This window comes from Dermacentor silvarum, chromosome 4 (genome assembly GCF_013339745.2).
Source record: "Dermacentor silvarum isolate Dsil-2018 chromosome 4, BIME_Dsil_1.4, whole genome shotgun sequence".
In the NCBI taxonomy this organism is placed as follows: domain Eukaryota; kingdom Metazoa; phylum Arthropoda; class Arachnida; order Ixodida; family Ixodidae; genus Dermacentor; species Dermacentor silvarum.
The window spans coordinates 2,315,944-2,333,933 of NC_051157.2; the positions used below are offsets into that span (position 1 = coordinate 2,315,944).

Here is a 17,990-nt window from a genome sequence, read left to right on the forward strand (position 1 = left end):
ACGGAACGGCAGTCTCTAAATTGCTTGGTTTTGTATTTGGTTAATGCAAAAAAAGTTGGGGTGTGTGAATACTGAATAGTAAATTTTGAACTGGATATTGAATCGAATCAAGAAGAGAAATTGAATTGATTATCTAATATTAGAAAATTTATCACAAAGTTTAATACTTACAAATTCTGGGCAAGGAAATGTGGTAAGCTATCAGTAACTTATGTACACAGAAAACAAAATATAGAGTATGGTCTACTCTTATAAGGGAATTCATATTAGTGTGTCAGCACTGATTACAGCTCAGTTCTAGTATATGAAGGCCTAAATTTTTTTTTTTATCAATAGAACATCTGTTGAATAGAATCAAGTGCTTTTCTCCCTATGAAGCTAAAGAATTAGTGACTGAATACCAATGAGATCCTCAGTTTACTAGTAGTAGTAGTAGTAGTAGTAGTAGTAGTAAACGTTTATTCCATGAAGGGGATTGAAGGTTGAGTGGGTGGGGCCCTCAGTCCAGGGCTCCACTGACCTTAGCAGCTCGCTGGGCTTGGTCGAGGAGAGCCAGTTGGCTCTCCCGTTCCGTGCTAGCAAGCCAGGTCTCCCACTGCCTGTTTCTGGGTATTTGCCCTAATTTGGGGGAATTGATATTTAGGGGCCGCGAATTGCACTCCCACGTAATGTGGGCAAGAATCTGTCCATGGTGCTCTCCGCACCATGGACAGATGTCCGCGTATTGTGTGGGACTTATATGGTGTTGTCGGTATAGATTTGTGTACGTGTTCGTTTGTAGTCAGCGCCAGTCATGAGCCTGTTCCCCGGTAAGGTCCGGGCGTGGATTACTAAATTTTTGGCGGTCACGTCGCTGGTTTTCCAAGATGTCACGTGAGCTTGTTAGAGGTTCGTCGATAGGACTCGTCGGCGCTCGGATGTGAAATACGCGAGCTAGCCGATCCGCCCTTTCGTTTCCCTCCAGTCCCGTGTGTGCTGGGCACCACACAATGGTATGATATTCTTGTAAGCCATGTCCCAAAATGTTTAAGGCCGCCTTGGGGATGTTTCCAGTTAAATAGAGGCGGCAGGCTACTTGGGAGTCTGTGAGTACCGAGGCTGACTCTCCTCTCCGGTCTTTATCCTTGATGGCTAGGGCGATTGCTACCGCCTCTGCCGTACTGACTGAGTTTGCTTTGGTAGAGGCTGCTATGGTCGATCGTTGGCTTACAGCCGCTAGGCAGTATCTGTTATTTTGTATTTTAGCTACGTCCGTGTAGATCGTTCCGGGATGCTAGCCGAAGCGCTTTTGTAGATTCTTAGCCCTTGCCTGCCTTCTAGGTGCACAAGTGCACTATTGCACTATTAAACTGATATTCATGAATCCTAAATATCAGTTTAATAGTGCACTTGTGGTTTACTGCAATCTTTTATTACATAGAAAGATTTAGTTTCCATTTTTACTCCAAAGCTCAGAAGTGCTTTGCTATCTTTACGGAAGGTGGGTTAGCGTGACAGACAAAAGTGCAGACCGCACGTCATGGGACTTGATGACCACTTTGCACTTAGCTGTGGTTTGTGCTGTGTGGGTCGACTGTGGTCAGAGCCAATGGTGAAGAGTAATCCCCTTTTCATTGTCAGGTTCGGTGGGATTTGTCACCTGTCAGCCATTATTATATTCGGAGGGTTATGGCAAGTTCGTCCCTCCACGTCCTTCCACCGTCCACACAAGCATATGCAGCCAGGCTGTCAGGGCACTAGTCACATGACACTATGGTCATCTTGCGCTAGAGTTTGAGGTATAGTAGCGGCGCTTGGTGACGGCGAAAAGCGTCATCTGGGTAATACCAGCTTGGGTAAAAAGTGCTGATAAAGACTCAAGCCGGCATAAATTTGACAGGTTTTAATGCATAGCATGTACAGACCTGGACAGCTTTGCGGCGTTGCCACTAACGCAAAGACAATAAGGACAACTGAAATTTCGGACACCTTACAGCGCTGCCGTTCGAGAATTTCGACTCCTCCTGCATTTCCGCCAGTTATTGGACCACTGACTGGAGCCATAAGAGCTATGTTATTGTTTTGATACGTCTTCATGCCTCCTCGAAACCGAAACTAGCCAAGCCTAGTCAATCCAGTACTGAGTAGCCATAGACGGTGCCCAAACCTCAAGACAAACTAGCTGCTACATTTACTTCTTTATGCTTAACTTATCTAACAGTATTAAGAGGGTGCATGATATATGGTGTGCACCTGTTGTGGGGTCTCACATGTGCTCTTGGGACAAAGGAACAACAACGCAGTAGTGCAGACAATCAAAAGGGCATTTATTGCACCTTTCATACACTATTACATACCAGCCGAATTGCTACCAATAGAACATTCACACGGGCGCGCGACAAATCAAGGAAGTTCGACTCACCGCGACCCGATAGCGAGCGAATATGTTCGCCCCATGCTATGACACCATCGCCTAGTCGTTCACGTGTACAGTCACGCTAACGATGGCGCGCTCGAACGATCCGTGTTCGTCCATACCGGTGTCCTGCTCTAAGCCTCGCGCGACGGTCGCGCGAAGCGGGCCGGCGCACGCGCGAAGCGTTCGTGCGTGTTGGTCGCCGATCCCCCGCCAAAGAGAGAGCCCTCGACCTTTTTCTCCCAATTGACCCCGGCGTTTCGGTGGCGTTAGCATCGCGACACTAGCGCCATCTCTCGCAACGCGCCGCAACCACCGCCGGTAGCCACGCAGAGAAGCCGGACTACAGGAGACATGCGGGGAAAACAACATCAGGGGACGCGTGAGAGTCGCGCATTCCCACATCCCCCCAACCTTAAATCACTACACATACGCCGGCGAAACATGTCACAAGGCCTATCAACGCGCGCGTCGCGAACAAAAGTTAGTACATGCGACAGTGGCGCCGCCGAGTAAATGTCCACGCATTATCCACAACGTGCGAGCCGACATTGACTCTGGGATTCACCGCTGGCATCCGTTGGTCACAGCACCACGTCTGCAGATTCGATGGCACGACTCCAGCCCAGGACTCCGGAAACGGCGACGCAGAAGTCGGCACGAGCAAGCGTCGCTCGCGCCCTGCTGACTAGAGCCGCAGTAGCCGTTGGTGACTGCCGGCTCTTTTCCCAGCCGCCGAGGGTTGCGAGCCGGACATTGGCGGCCGCCGAAGTCGCTGCGCCGACATTGACCACAGGCATCTCCAAAGCCTGGGGTAGCTCGATTGTAGTCCGGGGCAGCAGCGCTGACGATGTGCAGGTGACAGCAAACCAGGAGTGACTCCGCTCACGCTGCGTACACTCAACGCACTCGACAAACACTAAAGTAGTGCAAGGGAGAGGAATTCGGCATACGCATCGCCCACGTGGTACGATGTTCAATTCGGCTAGCAAAATTTCGGGCGGCATAGCAGATGCTAAGTTCACGTGAACAAAGCTTACTTTCTTGAGTCGAACGAGAATTTCAATTCGTGCTAGGCGAACTAATGAGGGAAGCAATGTGCGACACCTCAACACCACGGTCCACCAGGTTGTGTCCCTCAACGTGCGACAGGCGGCTTTGTTAAGCCTTAGGCCTAATGCGTCGCTACTTTGACAACAACCGGCATCCAAAAAAAAAACAACACCCAAAATGGACACAAGAACAGGCAGCCGTGAAGAGACGTTAGCTCTGTGAGGTGGTCCTACTCCGCTCGGTGCACACAGCATCCGAGTTGACGGCGCCCACCGTCCCAGACGGTGTCGGAGCGCCCGGTGCCAGGCCGCAATACCAGTCAGCCCGTAGCGGCACCCGTGGCCCGCGGCCACCCGGCTCCCTGAGCCTCGACTTCCGAAGTCAAAGATATAGAAGAAGCTATTTACATAAGAAATTCGGACCACCCACGAGGCTTCCGTACTCACTCGCTTCAGGCTTGCCAATGCTCCGCGGGCGCTAGGCCTCGCTCTCCCAGGATGCAGACCACGTGGCTCTCGTACCGACGAGTGTACTTCAAAACACTCGCGAAAAGGCTTAGCATGTTGAAAAGTTCAAACACGCTACAGCAACCGTCGCCTCACTCAAGAAAGCACACCGCCGACACTAGCGATCAAAATCCACGCTAGGACTACGCTTCGGTTGAAACATCTCGAACCGAGCAAAACTGTTAAAATTATCGTCCGATGCCCCAAGAGGTCCACGTTGGGCAGCCAGATGTGGGGTCTCACACATGTACTCTTGGGACAAAGGAACGACAATCCAGTAGTGCAAACAATCAAAAGGGCATTTATTGCACCTTTCATACACTAATACACACTAGCCGAATTACAACCAATAGAACATTCACACGGGCGCGCGACAAATCAAGGAAGTCCGACACACCGCGACCCGATAGCGAGCGAATACGTTCGCCCCATGCTATGACACCATCGCCTAGTCGTTCACGTGTACGGTCACGCGAACGGTGGCGCGCTCGAACGATCCGTGTTCGTCCATACCGGTGTCCCGCTCTAAGCCTCGCGCGACGGTCGCGCGAAGCGGGCCGGCGCACGCGCGAAGCGTTCGTGCGTGTTGATCGCCGATCCCCAGCCAAAGAGAGAGCCCTCGACCTTTTTCTCCCAATTGACCCCGGCGTTTCGGTGGCGTTAGCATCGCGACACTAGCGCCATCTCTCGCAACGCGCCGCAACCACCGCCGGTAGCCACGCAGAGAAGCCGGACTACAGGAGACATGCGGGGAAAACAACATCAGGGGACGCGTGAGAGTCGCGCATTCCCACACTGTGTACATCTTGTGGGGATGTGGGAGTTCTTGTGGTCTGCCGCATGCAGTCGTTGCTGTGCACCCGGTTCTGAGCTCATTCGCTAGTGCGAGGAGACCCCCGAATGCATGTCCCTCGTGTCTCCGCGTGGTTTTCCTTGGCGCCGTGGCCGCATCCCGGTGCGTCGTACTACGCGGCCCTCCGATTGGGTCGTGGGGCGTACGTAGGGAAGAAGCCCTTATTGGGGGGGCAGCGTTGTTGCGGCACGCGAGGAGTCGAGCAGTGGGAAGGACGAGTGCCGGTCACGAGAGGCAAGCGGCAAGGTACGTGAGCGAACAACTATTTGTGTCCTCAAGCCCTGGCGTTGGGACATTCATGTGCTTTGCCAGCTTGCATGAGTGTGGCTTGCTGAGTGGCTCTGCGTTCCACCCTTGCGATAGCCGCAGGCGCTCAGTGCGTCACATTCTGCGTGTCTGTCGCTGACCAGAGTCGGTGGCGGAAAGCACTAGGTAGTGTGTTGCGAACACGATCACGGCCTGCATGTGCGAACCATTGTTCGACGCGGCGTGGAACCTGCCTTCCCCCGCCATCGGGCACCGCGGGCGCTGAGTGTGCTTCATGCGTTAGAGTGCAGTTTTGTATTTACTGGCGTAGTGTTTTAATCAATAAATGCCTTAACTATCCTGGACGTCTCGTATTCCCAGGAGAGAGCTCCATACGTACGGCAAGAGCCGGTCAGGCCTTTAGGCTTGGTGCTTAACTAACTTTCGCAGCTAATTACTAATATTCGCAGTAATCTTTACTAACATTCGCAGCTTCCTGCCGCCTTGTAACATCGTCAGGCAGCAATCTACTTATATTAACCGAAACGTGGTTGAACATCGATTTCACTGACTCAGAAATTCTGTTTGACTTGCCCTATTTTCATCTTTTTTGCGCCGATTGCAAAGATTCTCGCAGGGGAGGACTTCTAATTGCAGTCAGCAAACAGTTGTCTTGTTGTGCCATTAATGTTGCATCAGGTTTAGAAATGTTTTGGGTTATGTGCCGTGCTTAACCACTGACGCTATTAATTGATGTGTGTTATAGGCAACCTTGCAAAAGTCCCGACTCTCCCCGCAAGCATCACAATGCTCTAACTAAGCTAGTTTCAAAGCACTCTAAAGCACACATCCTACTGTTTGGAGATTTCAATTACCCCAACATCGACTGGAGTAATCAACCTCAGCCAATAGTTAGTCCAGAAGAGCCGAATGACTTAATTGATGTTTGCCCTAATTTTAACTTGTCCCAAATTGTATCCGAACCGAACGCGTCGCAGGGAAAGCAGCTAACACTCTGGACCTTATCCAGAGTGTTAGCTGTTAGCTGCGATCTGGACCACTGATCCAGACAGCCTTAATTTCATTACATGCCTCTGAGAAATCAGTGACCATAAAGTAATCCATGCAAATTTCAACTTCACACCTGAATTAAAACACTTCCCAGAAATCTATTAAGCTCTACGATAAGGAAAACTACGAAGCATTCAACACTGAAATAACGAAGTTTCTATCGGTCTTTGAAACGACCTATCCTACCAGAAGTGTAAATGAGAATTGGACCTTTTCAAACATAAAATTATCGAGCTAACAAATAAATACATCCTGTCATGCAGTTTTCGAAACAGTAATCAGAAACCCTGGTTCACAAAAACGCTAAAAAGACTCGAAAACAAGAAAAAACGCGCATTCCGTACAGCTAAGCACGGCGCAAACCCACACGCGTGTGAAAAGTACTATATACTTGGCCGCGATTGGAAGTGCTGAGCACTCATTTTACGAAGTAGAGCTACGAAAAATGATAGTCAATAACCCCAAGAAATTCTGGAAGGTTATAAACCCGAAGGAAGCGCGCGCTGTCACCCTCACTAACAATGCTGGTGAAATCATTGCTGATACCGACTGTGCAGACATTTTTAACACTGCATTTTCATCTGTTTTTACCGACAAATCCGAAGCACCATGTTTTACATTACCACTTATTATTACTACAGCCATGGAAGCCATAACGTTCAGCAGTAGTGGAATTTCGTGCATAATAGATAAAATAAAAAATTCATCTGCCGATGGCATAGTTTACATCAATTCGAAAGTTTTGAAAAATGCTAATCTAGCCTGTTCTAGTATTTTCTGTTTGTTGTTGTCACAATCGCTCCCTGTAGAATTCATTCCAGACGGTGTGGGGATCGAGGTGCCTTCCCGCGCCTCGTCTCCCAGCTCGCGAGTGGCGCTTAGCTCGATCCCCGGGAACCGCCGCCGTAACGGCAACATGGCGGACACGGCTAGCGCGCCGGACTTACTTTCCCGCGCAAACCGTGCTTCTCCCCCCCGGAATTGGACTTGCCCCGCGAGACACGTCACCGGGACAGGGACGCGCCCTGATTGGCCTCCCGCGCGGCGGCCCCCGGGCACCCTCTCCACCCGAGCTCTCGTCCGCTGAGCGCTTCCTCGCCGCGGGAGAGGCTCACAGGCTCGCAACGAGGTGGTTACATGAGACCTTTGTTCTCGCGACTCCTCGTTATCGCGCTTGGCGGACCACTACCCGGTTAGCCCTAGCGCAGCGGGCGCGCGTACTCGATCGGTCTTGCGGCGAGCCTTGGCCCGTAAGCGCCGTGACTGTAGCACTGAGCTGTACCTTGGGTGAATAAACCCGTGTTTGTTGGCGATCTGACTCCGGAGCCTTCTCTGCGCTGTGTCGGAGAGTCGACGAACCCTGCCGTAGCGCCTTTGTGCATTGCGGAGTGGAGGAGCGTCGTGCCCTTTTCTGACCGTCGCTCGTAGGGTAAGCCTTGTACAAACCCATCTCCACATAACTGGCGCCCAACGTGGTTTCGGCATGGCATCAGAGCAGGCCCCTTCACGGCCCTCGTTCCTGCCTGACCCCCTGGCTGCGGACTTATCGTCCTTCGGAGCGAACGACACCGATAGCACGAGGTACGTTCGCCTCGGCGACCCTCTGCTTTCGGCCACCGGGGGCGATCCCTTCTTTGGACAACCCTTTGGTGACGACCGCTCGGATGTGTACGATAGTCCTAGCCACGCCAGTTACGGGTTTTATCAACTGTTTAGACGCGCGGGGAGCAGGTGCCTACTAGCCCCTCCGGCGTGCTGTCTCCGCTCGCTGGCCTTTGTCCCGAGCTCAGTTGTGCCCAATGTGCCGCATCGGAGCCACCCTGCTTAGATGCCGGTACGAATACGCTCGCCGGCCTCCCTTTGTCCCGAGAGTCGTTCACTGCGCCATGTGCTGCATCGGAGCCACCCTGCTTAGATGCTCGCACGCGTACGCTCGCTGGCCCACCGTTGTCCCGAGCGCATTTCTCGGACGAATACGCCGCGGTGCAGCCTTCCCGCTACGCCGTAGGCGCGAGCTCGCTCGCTGGCCTGCCTTTGTCTCGTGTGCCGCAGCTGAGCCTCCCTGCCTCGCTGTTGGTGCAAATTGCTCGCTGGCCTCTCCTTGTCCCGAGCGCAGCTGGGAAGCAATGTCGAGTGCGAGCTCACCGCTCAGCCGACAAAGTCGCCGCGTTTTCCGCCTACCGCTTGTCTCACGCGCATCCGAGCGACATTTTCGACGTGCGTGAGTCACCCCGCTCCGCTGTCGATCCGTCTGCCGGTCATGTGAGGCCTGATGCGCCTGTCGGAGCGGCAGCCCAGCTCTTCTCTTTGCCATTTACTGGCCCCATTGGGTCGGCGTGCATTCAGCACACGACCTGACCGTTGGTCCTTTTTGCTCTCCGGAAGTTGGCGTCAGCGAACGTGCCGTTTGCCGCGTGGAGACGTACAATCCGGCTTAAGCGCTTGTGCGAGCCATCGGGCCGCCTCGCGCGCTGGGCGTTGACATGGCAGTGGTACCTCTTTCTGCGCTACCGGAAAGGGAGTTCAAACGTGGTGGCGGACGCCTTGTCGCGAGCCCCCGTTTCGGCGTTTGATCCTTTGGTCCGCCACTCCCGTGAGCATTCGCACCAAGTAGAAGCCGGAGCCTCAGTCTACAATGGCTCAAAAGGCGCGAACCTCATGCACTTAGTAGAGACCGGAGCCTGTGTCTCCAATGGCTCGAAAGGCGCGACCCCCGACGGCGAAGCGATCCTCGGATTGCCAGCCCCGGGAGAGGACGTTTACCTGGTGGATCCCGTTACCTCATCGGGTATTGTCTTCAGCAGGCAAGAGCTGCTAAAGGCTCAGCAGAGCGATCCATTTTGTAAATAGCAATTGTTGACGGGCTCCAAGAGCCGAGCTCCCAAGAGGAGCGGGGCGGCAAAGCCGCCGGGCGCACCCGGACAGCTGGTATTGCTGTTGGCGCCGAGTGCCACGCAGCTTGTATTGTTGCTGGCACGTGGGATCCGTATCTGCTTAAGCAGAACGACCCGTTTTGTAAATAGAAATCGTTGACAGGCTCCAAGAGCCGAGCTCCCAAGAGGAGTGGGGCGGCAAAGCCGCTGGGCGTACCCGGACAGCTAGTATTGCTGCGGGCACGTTGGATACGTATCTGCTTGACGCCGATAAAGCTCTCCTGCGCTATATCCCATCTGAGGAGGCTCCCCAGGAGTCTTTCAAGGTGGTGATACCCCGCAGTCTAAGGAAAGCCACCCTGAGCTATTTCCACGACTCGCGGGTGGCCGGACATGCGAGTGGCCTTAAGGCTTTCCAAAAGTTGTGCCGCTCCGCTACCTGGCCAGGCATGAAGCGTGACACTCTTCACTACGCCCGCTCATGCCGCGTGTGCCAATGTGTGAAGCCTCGCGCGGGCAAACCCCCCGGGCTCATGCAGCCAATCGACAGCCAGCTACCCTGGCAAGTCGCGGCCTGTGACATTATGGGACCCTTTCCCAGAAGCCGGCGAGGCTACGTTTTTCTCCTGGCTGTCACAGATCACTTCACGAAATGGGTTGAACTTTTTCCCCTTCGGAAGTTAACGGCACGCGCAATCTGGGACAAGTTGACCGAGGTCTTTAACCGCTTTGGCTTTCCGGCGGAGCTGATAACGGACAACGTGTCCTACTTCACGGCCAAGATGTTCGTGGATGCGTGTGCTGCCTTTGGCATTAAGCACCGCAAGACAACCACGTATCACCCACAGGCCAACCCAACAGAGTGGATTAACTGGAACCTCAAGCCCTTGCTCGCGGCCTTTGCCCAGCAACATAGGGATTGGGATGTCTGTCTTAACGAGATGGGCTTCTCTTTGCGGTCCACGGTGAACCGTTCGACTGGGTACACGCCCGCTTTCCTCAACTTCGGGAGAGAGCTGCCAAACCCCATGGACCGCGTTCTGCGGACCGGCAGCAGGGCGTGCGCCACGAAAGCCGGCCTTTCCGGCTACGCGGCGGAACTGCGCTCACGGATGGACGCGGCCCTTGACCTGGCCCGTTCCAACCTGGCAAAAGCGCGAGCTGGACAAAAAGCCCAGTACGACCGGTCACATAGGGACGTGCACTATGGTGTCGGCGATCTCGTCCTCAGACGTGTGGGGATTGAGGGTTGCGCCGGCATGATCGCGCGCGCTTCGCCTGCTCTGCCATCCCTCGCCATCGTTCCCCGCTGGCCTCCTTCTCCGCCCGCGCCGCCTAACCGGTTCCCGCGGTGGCGCTGCGCACGCGCCGGTTGGCGGTGGGGGCGGAGCGCTGACGTCACTACGCGGCCGGTTGTCGGCCGCTAGCGGGGAAGCGTGGACTTCTCTCCGGGACCAGCGCACGGTACGTTCATGCTTTCCTCTCGTCCGCCGACACCTTTGTGACTAGGACTGGAGCTCGCGCACGTGGCCTTTGCCCGTGCGGGGAGCGCGTACTTTGTGCTGATCCTTTCCCGACGCTAAGCCGACGAGCGGTGCCATTAGTGCTCGCGCGAGGTCGTACCTCGCCGAGCCGCACTTGCCGAAAGCCTAAGCCGAAGGATATTGCCCGTGCTCTCGCGAGTTGACCCATTGGTTATCGCCAGAGCAAGTAGCATAGCCGCCGGGACTTTTCCTAGCGGCGTGTCCCAGCTTGAGCCTGTGCTCTCGCCGCGACGTGCTATAGGCGCCTGTTATTGTATTTTCGCCCTGGTGCGGGACCCCTTTGGCTCCCCTCCGTGCGGGCGTTTGTGCAGTGCTGGTGCCGACGGTTTCAGTAAACGGTTTCCGTCAACTCAGGGCTTTACTGTGTTTTTGCGTGCGTCGCTCGGTAGCCCCTTGCGGCCTCTGAGCTCGCGCGCGAGCGGTGCTGGAGGCGACGGCTGACGCGGCCCTGTGGCTCGCTAAGCTCGAACCCGCGGTGGTTGGTCTCCTGTGAGACACCAAGAACCCACACTGGCGCCCAACGCGGATTCAAAGGCTCATTAAGCCTTTGTCTGTGCTTAGCCGAGTCAATACGCCTTAGCGAATTGGACTCGCCGCGTTATGTCTGCTAGGCGTAGTGACCTTTGTCCTTTGTTAGTGCTAGCAGACGCCGCGTTGCTCGAGAACGGGGCCAGGGCCCCCCTTGAGCAGCGCACTCCTGCACCCTCGCTTGTAACGACCCCCTGTGGGGACGGCAACGTGAGGCGCTACGTACCAGCTCCCTTTGGAGCAGTAGCGTTGTTTGAAAACGGGGCCAGAGCCCTCTCCGAACAGTGCACACGGGCACATTCGTCTGCCACGGCTCCCTTTGGAATGCCAAGCAGTGCGATGTCGCAGCGCTCCCGATCATTGACTCCTTCGGGAGTAAACGGAGCGCAGCGCGGAAACGGGGCCTTAGCCCTCTCCGACTTTTGCCCGTTGGCTGCTTCTCAATTGAACAGCCAGAACCAGTGGTATGCCGCGGCCCCCTGTGGGGAACCTTCAATCACGGCGACCACGAATTCCGCTCATACGTCTCCCTTTGGAGTACACTCGGTGGCGCCCAGTGGCACACCGATCGAGCACACACCTGTTGTATCAACACTGGCTGCTTCTCAATTGAACAGCCAAAACCAGTGGTATGCCGCGGCCCCCTGTGGGGAACCTTCAATCACGGCGACCATGAATTCCGCTCATACGTCTCCCTTTGGAGTACATTCGGTGGCGCCCAGTGGCACACCGATCGAGCACGCGCCTGTTTTGTCAACGCTGGCTGCAAGCGGCCTAAGCAATTCACGTATAGCTGCCTCAAGTGGCAGCTGTGAACGACTGCAGGCGCACCCCGCTAGGAGCCCTTTTTGCTCTGGGGACGGCGGCGCACCGGCCGGTATCCCTGTGGAAACCGCGCCACTGATCGAGCTGGACGTCAGTTCATCCTTGCTCGATCGCGCCGCTAACGCGCCAACGGCTCCCTTTGGAGCAGGCGCACAGACGCTGTTGCATAACGCCGCCGAAATGATCCAGGCGCTCTCTGGGGCAGTTAAAACGCTGTCGGCTGTTCCGAAATGCGCTCACCCCGCTGTACGGTTGGCAGTCCCGACCTACAGCGGATACGGTGACCTGCTCAGTGCCAGGGACTACTGTTACTCCCTCGCACGCTACCAGAGAGCTCTGGGTTTGAACGATCAGGATGTACTCGGACGCGTCGTCCCTGTTGCACTCACTGACTCGGCGGCTAGGTGGTACAGGCTTTCCGGACACCGTGCAACAACCCTCGAGGAGTTCCGCGCGGCATTCCTGCGTGAATTCCTACCCGCTGACTACGAGAGTAGGATGCGACGAGAGCTTGGGCTACGTACACAGGCTCCTGATGAGTCGCTTCAGGAGTACGTACGGGCGATGGAAGACCTTTTCTTAGTCGCCGAGCCCAATGCCTCGAACGAGGAACGCGTCGAACGGGTGATCAGGCAGGCACATCCGACCTTTTCGGCGTACCTGCGCGGCGGCCGCTTCCGAAATCTGGAGGAATTAGCCGCCGAGGCAAAGCGCATTCAAGGCGACATTATCGCCGCGCGCGCCTATCGCCCACCGCCGCCCGCCAGCGAGGCCCTTGAGCCGAGCTGCGCGTGGAGAGAGGCCTGAGCCCTTTCCCCAACGGCAACAACCCGGCCAAGCTGCCTTTGCGGCTGCAAGCGGGTGTGTTTGGGAGCTGAGCGCGCGCGCTCTCGATCCCTACACGCACGGATAGACGGGCAGCCTGTGCTGAGCCACCGACCGAAACGCATGCGCAGGGACGCTTTTCGACCCAGCGCATCGCGGAGGGAAACGCTCGTTATCGGCCCATTGGCCAAGCGGCGAGCCGACCCCGGCAGGGAGCTGAGGCTGCTCCGCCTCGGGAAAGATACCGCGGCGGAGTACGCTGTTTTCGCTGCCAACAACGAGGGCACATTGCAAGGGATTGCACCGCGCCCGGTCTCCTGTGAAGGCCGGGAAACGGGATAGCAGGTCGCTCGCGAAGGCACGAGTGACCGAACCTTTGCTTGTTCCCTCGGCGTACCGAGCAGGTTGTGTTGCTGGTACGCACGCGCCGTTTATTCCGGTGACCATTGCCGGCCGCGAATTTTCGGCGCTGCTGGACACGGGCGCAAGCGCTTCGTTGTTCGGCGAACAGGTTTTGTCCCACTTGCAAAAGCACGCAGTGCGCTTGCGGGACTGCCGAACGACGTTCAATCTTGCGAAAGGCGTGGCCCATTCGGCTGGCGCCGCAAGGCTGACTGTCAGGTGGGGAGAGCGAATGAGACGCACGCGTTTCGTTCATCTCCCAGGGCTCAGTGTTCCTGTGATTCTCGGCAGGGACTTTCTCCTTAAAACTGGGATCGTTGTGGACATTGCGAATGGCGGCTATCGCGACGGTCAGTTCACGTTGCTAAAGCCGTTCATCAGCCCGCCGGCGTCCGATTCTGCCTGTGCAGGTGAGGCGTCGGAGTCGTGTCGCGCGCCGAGTTCGGGGGCAAGCCCCCGAGCTTCGCGCTCGCCCGCTCATGGTCCCCTTTGGGATCGAGAGGCACGGCACGAACCGTGTCGCGCGCAGAATTCGGGGGCAAGCCCCTGCGCTATGCGCTTGTCGACTCACAATCCCCAGTGGGATAGAGCGACACGGCACGAAGAGGCACTACATCTAAGTGCCAACGTGGTAGCTGACGCGCTATCTCGTGCCCCATTGTCCACCCAGAGCTTTTCTCCAGGTGCAACAGCCGCTGCCGGTGCCTTAGCGCCAGCTAGCGTCCGGGGCGAAACGAGCGGAGAGAGAGGCGAGTCCGCAAGCGGGCAAACCTGTTTCTCCGCGCTCCAGGCAAGCAGCGCGCCGGAAAGCGTGCGTGCGGGGGAGCTTCTCGAAAGCGAACCCATGACGCCGATGGCTGCAGTCCTGAGTGGGGACGAGACCAACCTCCCCTTTGGGAGAATTGGAATCGCTTTCAGCAGGCAAGAGCTACTGAAGGCCCAGCAAATTGATCCGTTTTGTCGCGGAGTGAGCGACGGTCTCAGGGAGACGGAGCGCCGAGACGCTGCTGGTAGTGCGGCGGGCGCAGGGGGGCCGGAAACAGCGTGTGTCGCTGAGTCCCCCGCGGATTTATATTTGCTGGATCATGATGGGCTCCTGCTGAAATACATAGCCACCGATGATGACGCTGTGGACCCGTTTAAGGTGGTTATCCCCAAAAGTCTGAGAAGCGCACTGTTGCGATGTTCTCATGACGAACCCTTGGCCGGTCATTTGAGTGGCTCTAAAGTTTTTGCGAAACTAAGCCAAACTGTGACCTGGCCTGGCATAAAGCGTGACATTTTTCGCTATTGCCGTTCCTGCCATGTCTGTCAAATGGTGAAATCAAGGGGTGGCAAGCCGCCCGGGCTGATGAAACCAATCGACAGTGAGCGTCCGTGGCAAGTGGCCACCTGCGATCTTATGGGGCCTTTCCCCAGGAGTAAGCAGGGGTTCACACACCTGATGGTAGTCGTTGATCATTTTTCTAAATGGGTGGAACTGTTTCCGCTTCGTAAAGTGACAGCGCGAGCGGTGCTGGAAAGGCTACAGGAAGTGTTTTGTCGGTTCGGCTTTCCGAAAAGACTGATTACGGACAACGCGTCCTATTTCACCGCTCGGGTGTTTGGTGCTACGTGCCGTTCCCTGGGAATTAATCACTGCACCACTTCGCCCTACCATCCCCAGTCCAATTTGACGGAGAGACTCAATAGAACTCTTAAACCAATGTTAGCGGCCTTTGCCGAACGTCAAAAGGATTGGGCAGACCACTTGAGTGAGCTCGCGTTCGCAGTCCGAACCTCCGAGAATCGCTCAACTGGTTTCTCTCCCGCCTTTCTCAATTTTGGAAGGGAGTTGGCTAATCCGGTGACCAGTGTCATGCAATGCCAGCTCGGGGACGAGGAAGCGCCGGCAGACTGTTCTGCTTACGCTTCAGCACTTCGGGACAGGCTTTGTCGGGCTCTCGGTAGAGCAAGGCAGAGTTTGGCGTCGGCCAGGGCCCAGCAGAAGGCTCAATACGACCGGAAGCATCGCCATCTTTCATTTAAGGTAGGTGATCTCGTCCTGAAGCGCAACCACGCTCTTAGCGATGCGACCAAGGGGTTCTCAGCCTCGCTCGCTCCTAAGTGGCTTGGTCCGTACCGAGTGGAGAAAGTTTGGTCTCCACTCGCGTACTTGCTGAAGGATCCCTCTTCGGGAAAACTCAGCCGTGCCCATATCGCCGACCTGAAGGCCTTTGCGTCACGGTCCGACGAGCTCGCGCCAGTGCCCAGTGGCATTGCGCGCAAGCAACGGGGCACACCCGGAGCAACGGACCGCATTCGGACCACGCACCGGTACAATCTGAGGAAGCGGTCACCTGTGTGATTTCGCGCCGGACGACGGACTTTTCCGCAACCGAAGGCCCTCAGTAAAATGCGTAGCCTCAGTGGGCTAGCTTCTTTACGGCCAGTGCACGAAAATAAGCTAGCCCCAGCCCAGCGTATTGCAAGTGTGTTTATGTAGTGTTTTAACAGTGTGCATTTTTTTCCCATTTTTTTTAAGTACGCCCGCTGAGTGTATTTATGTTTTTTCTTTTTGAAAGTGTGTTTTCGCGTGTACAGCCTTATAGTTTAATTCATTACGTGTTTTTTTTTTTTCTTGTACGTAGATGGTGAAGATTTTTGTTTTTCTTGTTCTTTTCTTTTTCCTTTTTTTTTTTCACTTTGCCGAGAAGGGGGTTGTTGATTTGCGCGGTCGTCAGGCACGGTGGTGGACAATGGTCCCATTGACTCGTCGGTGTGAGGGGGACGAAGGACGCTTTGCGCCTTCTATGGCGCGGCGCGTTGTGTACGGCGATGAGCATGGCGGTGTTTGGGAGTGTTGCGCAGCCATGGTGAAAACCGCAAGGAGTGTGTGCGTGCGTGTGTGTGTGCGCGTGCGTGCGTGGTGCCTGTTGCTCTTCGAAGCAACCAGAAGTCGCACCAACTGCAGCATCGGATCATCGTGGACACTGAAGGTGGACGGGGTCACTGACCCTCTGACGTCAGACCGAGAGACCAGCTCTCTGCAGTCGCCGCCGCCGTGCGAACGCCTTGCAGCCACGGTTGTGGCTGCCCCTTCCATCTTGGCTCCGGCGGCGTGGCCAGCTGACCCGGCAGTGTCCTGCCCCATCCGGCTGGAGTTCGGGACCGCCACCACCACGAAAACAATAACTCCGATCTACCAACGGTGAGCCCGTTCCTGCAATCAAGGCTGCCCTCGAGACTCCTACGTCTTCGGCCACCGCCCCTAGCCACAGAACTTTACGCGCCGCTTCCCCTTCGCACCTTGGACACTGTCCCGCGCCAGCGGCCGACTATTTTGTTAATATTTCTCCCCCCTCTCGCGGCAATTTTTTTTTTGTATTATAGAGCGTAGCAGTTTAATTTTTTATTTTCCCACGATCCTTGTATATAATTATTATTTTTATAGTGCATGAAAGTGTTTTGTTTTATATGTCGGAACGCGGTGTTTTAAGAGTACTTGCTGGGCTGAGGTTAGCATTTAGCTTGTGCATGAAAGACTCAATTGTCTTTGATGCATAAGCCCCTACTAGCTGTTTCGCCAGGCTGGTAGGGGGGCATTTAAGGAGAGGAGGATGTGGGGATTGAGGGTTGCGCCGGCATGATCGCGCGCGCTTCGCCTGCTCTGCCATCCCTCGCCATCGTTCCCCGCTGGCCTCCTTCTCCGCCCGCGCCGCCTAACCGGTTCCTGCGGTGGCGCTGCGCACGCGCCGGTTGGCGGTGGGGGCGGAGCGCTGACGTCACTACGCGGCCGGTTGTCGGCCGCTAGCGGGGAAGCGTGGTCTTCTCTCCGGGACCAGCGCACGGTACGTTCATGCTTTCCTCTCGTCCGCCGACACCTTTGTGACTAGGACTGGAGCTCGCGCACGTGGCCTTTGCCAGTGCGGGGAGCGCGTACTTTGTGCTGATCCTTTCCCGACGCTAAGCCGACGAGCGGTGCCATTAGTGCTCGCGCGAGGTCGTACCTCGCCGAGCCGCACTTGCCGAAAGCCTAAGCCGAAGGATATTGCCCGTGCTCTCGCGAGTTGACCCATTGGTTATCGCCAGAGCAAGTAGCATAGCCGCCGGGACTTTTCCTAGCGGCGTGTCCCAGCTTGAGCCTGTGCTCTCGCCGCGACGTGCTATAGGCGCCTGTTATTGTATTTTCGCCCTGGTGCGGGACCCCTTTGGCTCCCCTCCGTGCGGGCGTTTGTGCAGTGCTGGTGCCGACGGTTTCAGTAAACGGTTTCCGTCAACTCAGGGCTTTACTGTGTTTTTGCGTGCGTCGCTCGGTAGCCCCTTGCGGCCTCTGAGCTCGCGCGCGAGCGGTGCTGGAGGCGACGGCTGACGCGGCCCTGTGGCTCGCTAAGCTCGAACCCGCGGTGGTTGGTCTCCTGTGAGACACCAAGAACCCACACTGTAGAATCTCTTACCGTCTCGGAGGCGGCAGACGCTATCAACGCGCCGGCGGAAGTATTCGGCCGCCGCTGCCCCCATCGCCGGAAGTTGAAAAGGCAACGAGCGCCGCCTCACGGAATTCATGCAGAACTAAGGGAACCGCCGCCCCAATGGGAAAGCGAGCGACGCGGCGGGCATCTAGTAAAGGAGGCATTGGCCGAGCACTGCGGCTCGCGCACAAGCTGCCCGCTGGGCAGGCTGACCAGTCCTGCAACGTGCACTGCGGCTCGGATGCAGGCTGACTGCTGAGCGGTCATGATAAGTGGTTCTTGAGGGAAAGGGAAAGGTTGGCGCTATCTTCTGCAGCCCATGAGGGAGCACGGCTCAGCGCCAGAGCGGTCATTCCCGATTTGTCAAGAGCCATCTTCTCCTCACCCTCCAACATCGAGGCATGTCCGACGTCGTCAC

General features: G+C 56.1%; 1 protein-coding gene and 1 long non-coding RNA gene across 7 annotated transcripts in view; one reads left to right on the plus strand and one right to left on the minus strand.

The window, feature by feature from the left end:
• The window catches only part of LOC119448018 (fat-like cadherin-related tumor suppressor homolog), a 653,800-nt gene that overhangs the window by 166,576 nt on the left and 469,234 nt on the right, over positions 1-17,990 (plus strand). The window lies entirely within an intron of this gene.
• Positions 15,759-17,990, minus strand: part of LOC125945151 (uncharacterized) — a 39,670-nt gene continuing 37,438 nt past the window's right edge. Inside the window, exon 2 of the long non-coding RNA XR_007466662.1 lies at positions 15,759-17,276. This is a non-coding gene — a long non-coding RNA (uncharacterized LOC125945151). The remainder of the gene's footprint in view (positions 17,277-17,990) is intronic.